The following is a 6,729-nucleotide window of genomic DNA, read 5'->3' on the forward strand; positions in this document are numbered from 1 at the left end:
CTCCCACGGCTGTCCCCTGGGTCACTTCACTTCGACTACTGAACTACCTCACATCTGCCGTCCTTCTGCCTGGACTTCCTGAGATATTCCTATGTCTACTCATCTTTCCCTCCCAGACTTGGTCCAAGTATCACCTTCCTGGCAAGGCCTTTGGTGGCCTCCTATAAGCACTGCAGTAAGCCTCCCTTGGCTCTCTTTACTCACCTTACCTGATTTTCTTGTCTCTGTGTTTATGGCTATCTGATAGATGATATCGCTTACCTGCATATTTGTTTCTTGCTATTCCCCACCACCACCTTGCTATGTTCCGTCTGATGAATTTCTGTTTAATTTGCTGTGCCTAAGACAACTGTGCCTGACTCGGAGAAGGACAGAAACAGCTCTGAAAACTCAGTGTCGAACAGCATCCTGTTCTTACCGCATCTCTCATTGAGATGGCCTGTCCATTAACCCAACCACAGATTCCCTGTCCTAGTCTCTGCCATTCCAGATGCCTACTCTAGATGCTATCTGATCTTCACATGTTCTTATCCCTCTTTTCTTGTCTCCCCCTACTGTGGACTCCTAGGAAAATCACAATTCCTTTTTATAAATTTCAGATAGTTTGTTGATAACGATGTCTCAATTATTACTTTGAGATACTCTGTTGATAACGTGATCTCAACTGAAAGTAACATTTTTTATAAAAATAAATTTAAATTAAGGTTACTTTTTTTTTTTTTAGTTTAAAATACTGTGAATTAAGTTCCAAGTCAGGGCAATGCTTCCATAATGAACATGGAAAATGAACACATGGAGTCTCCCCAAGAGTGAAACATGAAGAGCCTGTTGAGCTACGTAAAGCACTGAGGAGAGCCCGGAGCTATACAGGAAGCATTTGCTTTAGGTGATCGCTTCTCAAGGAAGCCTCCAATCCCCAGATGCACACTGGGCATTAAACTGCGTTTCTTCGCCTGTAGTTGTAAAGTTAACGGTGGTGGTGGGTGGAGGGCAAGGCTATAGATGAAACAACCAGTCCTGTTCTTGGGAATGGTCTAGTTCACTCATTGCCCCTTCCAGCCAATGAATAGCTGTCCTCATGAGAATAAGAGGACCTGACCACGGCTCTGAGGAGGTGACATGGGAGCAAGGGGCCGAAAGGGCCCTCTTAAATGCCATTGTTCATATCATAAGTACACGGTTTTCTATTTGATGTGGGCTATACCTTGTAAGCAAGCTTTCCGAGTGTCATACAGTAATGTTAACTCTAAGACCACTGCTGACCAAGAGACCCTTCAGAATTTCATCATCTTCCATAGCTGGAAACCAACTCCATACTACCTTTTCCTAAACACTAATTAGATGCGTATTGTACCCCTTTATTGAATGTCCTTCCTGCGCAGAGGGAGTGAGCAAGCGCTTTGGGTTCAATCTACTCATTATGGACCACTGACTGTGATTCTCAATTCTGTGGTCCCCCTAAGCTCTGCAGCTAGAAAACTTTGCAACACAGTGTTCCAACATGCTAGCTACCAAGACACTCCATCAGTCTCCTGACACTTGTCCATCCTGAGGCAGGACCTTCCAAGAGAGCACAGGAGCAAGCCAACTGTTTTGATGTTGCATATAACCTATTACTATTGCCTTATGTCATACCGGTAATAAAATCATTAGTCGCTTTAAAATAGGCAGAAAATTTGAACCATCTCAAGTACCCAGATTGATGGTTTGTTGCCTATAGCCTAATGCAGAAGAACATCCGCTCCCCAGTCAGGGTCCAGTGCATAAGCAGAAACTTGCTACGTGGAACCTGGGTGTGTTGATTTACTTAGCTGCTTCATTGCTTTCTAAGACGGGCGAGGACACCATGTCCCCGGAGCTGAGTTATAGGTGATTTTAAGCTGCCCAGCATGGGTTCTGGGAACCAAAGTCTGGTTCCCCATAGCACAAGCTCCTAAGCACCAAGTCATCTCTTCTGACCCCCAAAACGAATAACTTCCTGTTCTAGCATCTCCTTTTCCACCTCAGAACTTTGTTCTTCTGCTGTTCTGGAGTTGTCAAATCCACGTTTTCATCTATTTCTTAACTTGTGAAGTCTACTCGTCCAAGCTGATTCCTTTTTCTAATATCCAGATATCCAGAGCTCTCTTTATTATTCTTTCCTTGTCTCCTTATTTGGACATTCATTTTTATTCCCTATATTTCTAGTATACATAACCAGAGCTACGAATTTGGCTGTGACTTTACCCGGAGCCCTGCATCCAACTCTAATGCTGTTTGATGTTATGTAGAGCCTGTCTTTCTTTTGTTGTGGTAAGACTATTTAACGTAAGTTATACCCTGTAGACACATTTTTGGAGTGTGATATAATAGCATTAACTCCAAGAGCATTGTTGACTAACAGATGAGCCAGAATTTAATCATCCTCTATAGGTGGAAAACAACTCCCTACTCTGACCCATCCCCTACTCCTTGCTGACTCCAAACACCAAACTCAACTAGCTGCATACCATACGCCTTTACTGAAGCCATTCAGTGATGCTAGAGAAAAAAATGATACAACCACCCTGTCAGGGTTTCCTTCAGATTTACGGCCACGAATCTTCAGTGAGCACTCAACATTCTGACATGTCAACTCCACTTGTAAATTCATTAGCCTGCTCCCACAGTGCCTATTACGTGCTTTCTCCTCAGTCCTCAAATCTCTCTCATCCCCTCCCACCCAACTCTCAACTGAAATTCCTGTCATATATTTCATAGAGAAATATAGATGTAATCCGGGGTAAGCCATTTCAACTCGCAGCTCTCTGTGCTATACGCTTTCCTTCCTGTGTCTGCACACACACACACACACACACACACACCCTGATCCCATCATGTTCACACGCTTGTCTTTCATAGCAGGGTTCTCTTTCCAGCAGCATCTGGCCTTTTGCTTGAACTCGGCTTCTATAGAATAATCACTGAAGTAACTTGTGTAGCTTTGCTCAAACAGTCCTGCTCCTATGGGTCAAGCTCTTTCAGGAAATGACTTTGAATATCTGTTTTTCCACCACCTTGGGCATGCGTGTGCTGGCAAGAAAGTAGAGCTGGGTGATACTAAATGCTCCCCTTCTAGAAAAGCCCCCCAGCACTGATCTGGATAAGGATATTTTTTAATATCACACCAACTGCATAGGTAGGAACAGCTAAAGTAGACAAGACTTTATCAAACTAATAGGCTTCTTCTAGAGCTCAAAAGACACAGTCAATCAGCAGAGTGAAAAGACAACTTACAAAATGGGAGAAAATATTTACAAGTGACACATTTGACATGGGGTGGTGCTTTTAAGGAGCTGCAGGCTTCAGGATCAAAATCATAAGAATCCAGTCTTAACATGGCAAATAGGCCTAGATAGACATTTCCCCCAAAGAAGGCACATGCCCAGTCACTGAGCCACCATCAAGGACTCAGCTGCCTCCTCCTTGAGCCCCCTTGCTTCCCGATGCTCCATCCCCCCCACCCCCGCCCACCTTCTCCCGCAGCCACCTTCCACAGGCCGTTTCCACTGAGGAAAAGGAATTGTATCATATGTCCGCTATTCAGAATCTCTACTCTTTCTACCCCTTTGCTGATGCAAGTAAGGGTGATGACCTGCATCCTGCTGGCACTGAGGATTATATCCATATAAGAATTCAACAGAGAAACGGCAGGAAGACCCTTACAACAACTGTCCAAGGGATCGCTGATGATTACAATAGAAAGAAACTAGTGAAGGTGTTTAAGAAGAAATTTGCCTGCAATGGTACTGGAGTTGAGCATCCAGGATATGGAGAAGTGATTCAGCCACAGGGTGACCAGCGCAAAAGCATGTGCCAGTTCCTGATAGAGTCTCTACCCAGCATGCTACCCACTGTGGAGCCTGTAACTGAGCCCTTCTGCACTCGTGCTGGCCTCTCCACAATGGGTACATTGGGTCGTTGTCTTCAGTGCCCATGCAGCTGTTAGAGACTCCAAGAGCAAATGAATGATTGATGGCTCACACCCTCTTCCAAAGACTTCGAGCGCTTATTATCCTGTAATCAAATGGTTCTAGCTCCCACTTTTTCATGAAATATAAGGACTACATTGATTTATATAAGATCTCAAGGTTGCTTGGAAATACTGAACAGCACATATATTTTCTTCCACGGCATGGATCTAGATTATAAACATACGCTTGTTATCCCCCATTGTTGTGATATATGCATAATTGCTCTCTTCCAAGAATACTTAATCACCGTAAATGCAGCTTTAAATAATATTACTTTGTATATCAGGAATCCAGCATCCATCAAAATAGCAAGGTGCTGCCTTATTTATGAGACAGTGTTCTCACACTGTAAGAACAAAATCAGGTATGTACAAAAGGATGTGTATAACTTTCATAGAACACTGCCACAACGCAGCCTGATTCCTGCTCTGTCCACCTCACATTCAGTATGGTTTCCAAGACATGTTACCAGCAACACACATGGTAGGGGCTGGAGTTGACCGGTTAGCCACAGTGCTCTAGCTTGAGTATTTGAATCCCCTGTATTCCCTTTGATTATCCTTAGTTAGGTTTACTGCATACAAACTGTAAACTGTTTTGGTTTTTTTTGTTTTTTTAGAACACTGTACAATATGAACAACACCCTGGATGTAGTATTCAAAATATACTCTGTTGTTTTCTGTACTCACTTGGATTCCATGTAGGCAATATGAAAATTTTCTGTTGGGTGTGGTCTGGCTTCCGTGATTAAATGCTTCATCCACACTCATATGTCAATCTATTAGTGTGCTGTTAATTCAAACGTGGCTGTGATGTATCTTGTCCCCATTAGCACATTCATCACAGGTGGATGTGAAACTTGGACAAAGGTGTACATTCTCATTAACGGTGAGCGGCCTATTCATCTTACGGGAATGTAATTAATGTTAGTTTCCGTCTTTAATTTTTCACTGTTTGGCACGATGCATATTTAGCATTTCCCTTGTCCTTTATCAACTGGCTCCCTCTTACTCTCAGATAATTCAAAAAGACTTTTTAACCAAATCTGATGCTCCATGTTTAAAATACTTTGTCCACATATGATCCTTAACGGTCGTAGCACTCCCTGTGCTGTGGGGGTTCACACTCGGGGACAAGTACAGAAAGAGGAGACCCTGTCATCTCACCTTTCTTTTAACCGAGGAGATGAATATAATTCACTAGACAAGGTGTTCACCATACAAGCATGAGGTCCCACGTTCAGAACCTAAGACCCATGTGAAAGCCAGACAACAGTGTACATGGGTAACCCCAGTGCGGGTGAGGGTAGGACGGAAAGTGGGGACAGGTGACCCCCTGGAGCTCACTGCAAAGTTGGTCTTTTGCAGTTGGTGAGTTGAGTGAGAAGCCATGTTTCAAAACATAAGGTAGAGAGTGACTACTGAGGAAGATATCCACCCTCATCAACCCTCTGGGCTCTACACACACACACACACACACACACACACACACCTACAGAAGGTGAATGCCCCCTTGAGAAGCCCACGCCCACACTCGAGTACACATTATTCTTCTACTGAGTGCTTTTGTACTAACTGCATGCTCAAATCTGTTTCAAATCTCTTTTTGATAAGCTCTAACTCTGCTTCAAAGGAAAAAGACTTAAAAGATGTTCTAAATACAGTATCAATGGAAAAAGCAATTAAGAATCTATCTCCCCTCAGTCTCTGAGCTCCTAACAGGTGTCAGAGGCCATGGCATGCTCATACAGGGATGTGGACACTGAAGACAGTTAAGAACTGCTTCCTAAGATACAAGAAAGAAAAGGCTTTTTTTTTTCCCAAAATTTTATGCTTTGTCATGGGTTACACAGATGCAAAACCACATCTAAACATCTAGTGTTCCCTTTACCAAACTCTGTAAATAGCATATTATATATGAGCTCTTATATAACCTTCACAACAATCCTTTAGACATAAGTCCTTTTACAGAGAGACAGAGAGGTTGAGTAACTTGCCCAAAGCCACACAGCTATTGAGCAGGGGGAAGGGGTTCAGCAGCTGGGTGTAAATATACATTAGCTCTAAGCTGAGGGTTTACATTCAAAATCGTGTTACCATAACTTTTGGCTTTATTCTGGTGGCACAAATGTATTGGGGGAAATGTCTATACATTTGTAAAGCAACAGACTTCAATCTCCTCAAGTTGAGAAAAGACATTTTAAGTGACTGTGCTCCCTGCATCCAGACAAAATACCTGTGAAAACTAAGTGTTCCATAAGTAATTTGCAGATTCATGTGATTTTAAATTTTAGGGTTTGGAGCTGGAGAGATAGCTCTGTTGGTAGAGTGTTTACCTAGCACGCATAAAACCCTGAACTGCATCATCTGGATTATGAAATCCTGTTATGCTTGGACTCTTTTTTTTTTTCTTTTTGGTTTTTCGAGACAGGGTTTCTCTGTATAGCCCTGGCTGTCCTGGAATTCACTTTGTAGACCAGGCTGGCCTCGAACTCAGAAATCCGCCTGCCTCTGCCTCCCGAGTGCTGGGATTAAAGGCATGAATCACCACGCCCGGTTTATGTTCTGACTCGTGTAGGACGATTCTCTTGAACTCTTTCTCTCCGGCAACTTCTTCAGCATAGCAGGTGGTGGCAGAGAAGCTCCTTCCATTATGGTGTGGTTTGCCACCCAACCATCCCTGGCATCTCTCACAAACCATGACCTCTACCACACAGTCCTGACCCCACACCCTATGG

The 6,729-nt window shown here is 43.3% G+C and overlaps 1 pseudogene; it reads left to right on the forward strand.

Moving 5' to 3' along the window:
- Nucleotides 1–3,550: 3,550 nt before the first annotated feature.
- Nucleotides 3,551–3,967, forward strand: LOC110306156 (eukaryotic translation initiation factor 1 pseudogene; annotated as a pseudogene).
- The last annotated feature ends 2,762 nt before the right edge of the window (nt 3,968–6,729 follow it).

This window comes from Mus caroli, unplaced genomic scaffold (assembly GCF_978045245.1).
Source record: "Mus caroli unplaced genomic scaffold, Mus_caroli_1 scaffold_2, whole genome shotgun sequence".
NCBI lineage: Eukaryota > Metazoa > Chordata > Mammalia > Rodentia > Muridae > Mus > Mus caroli.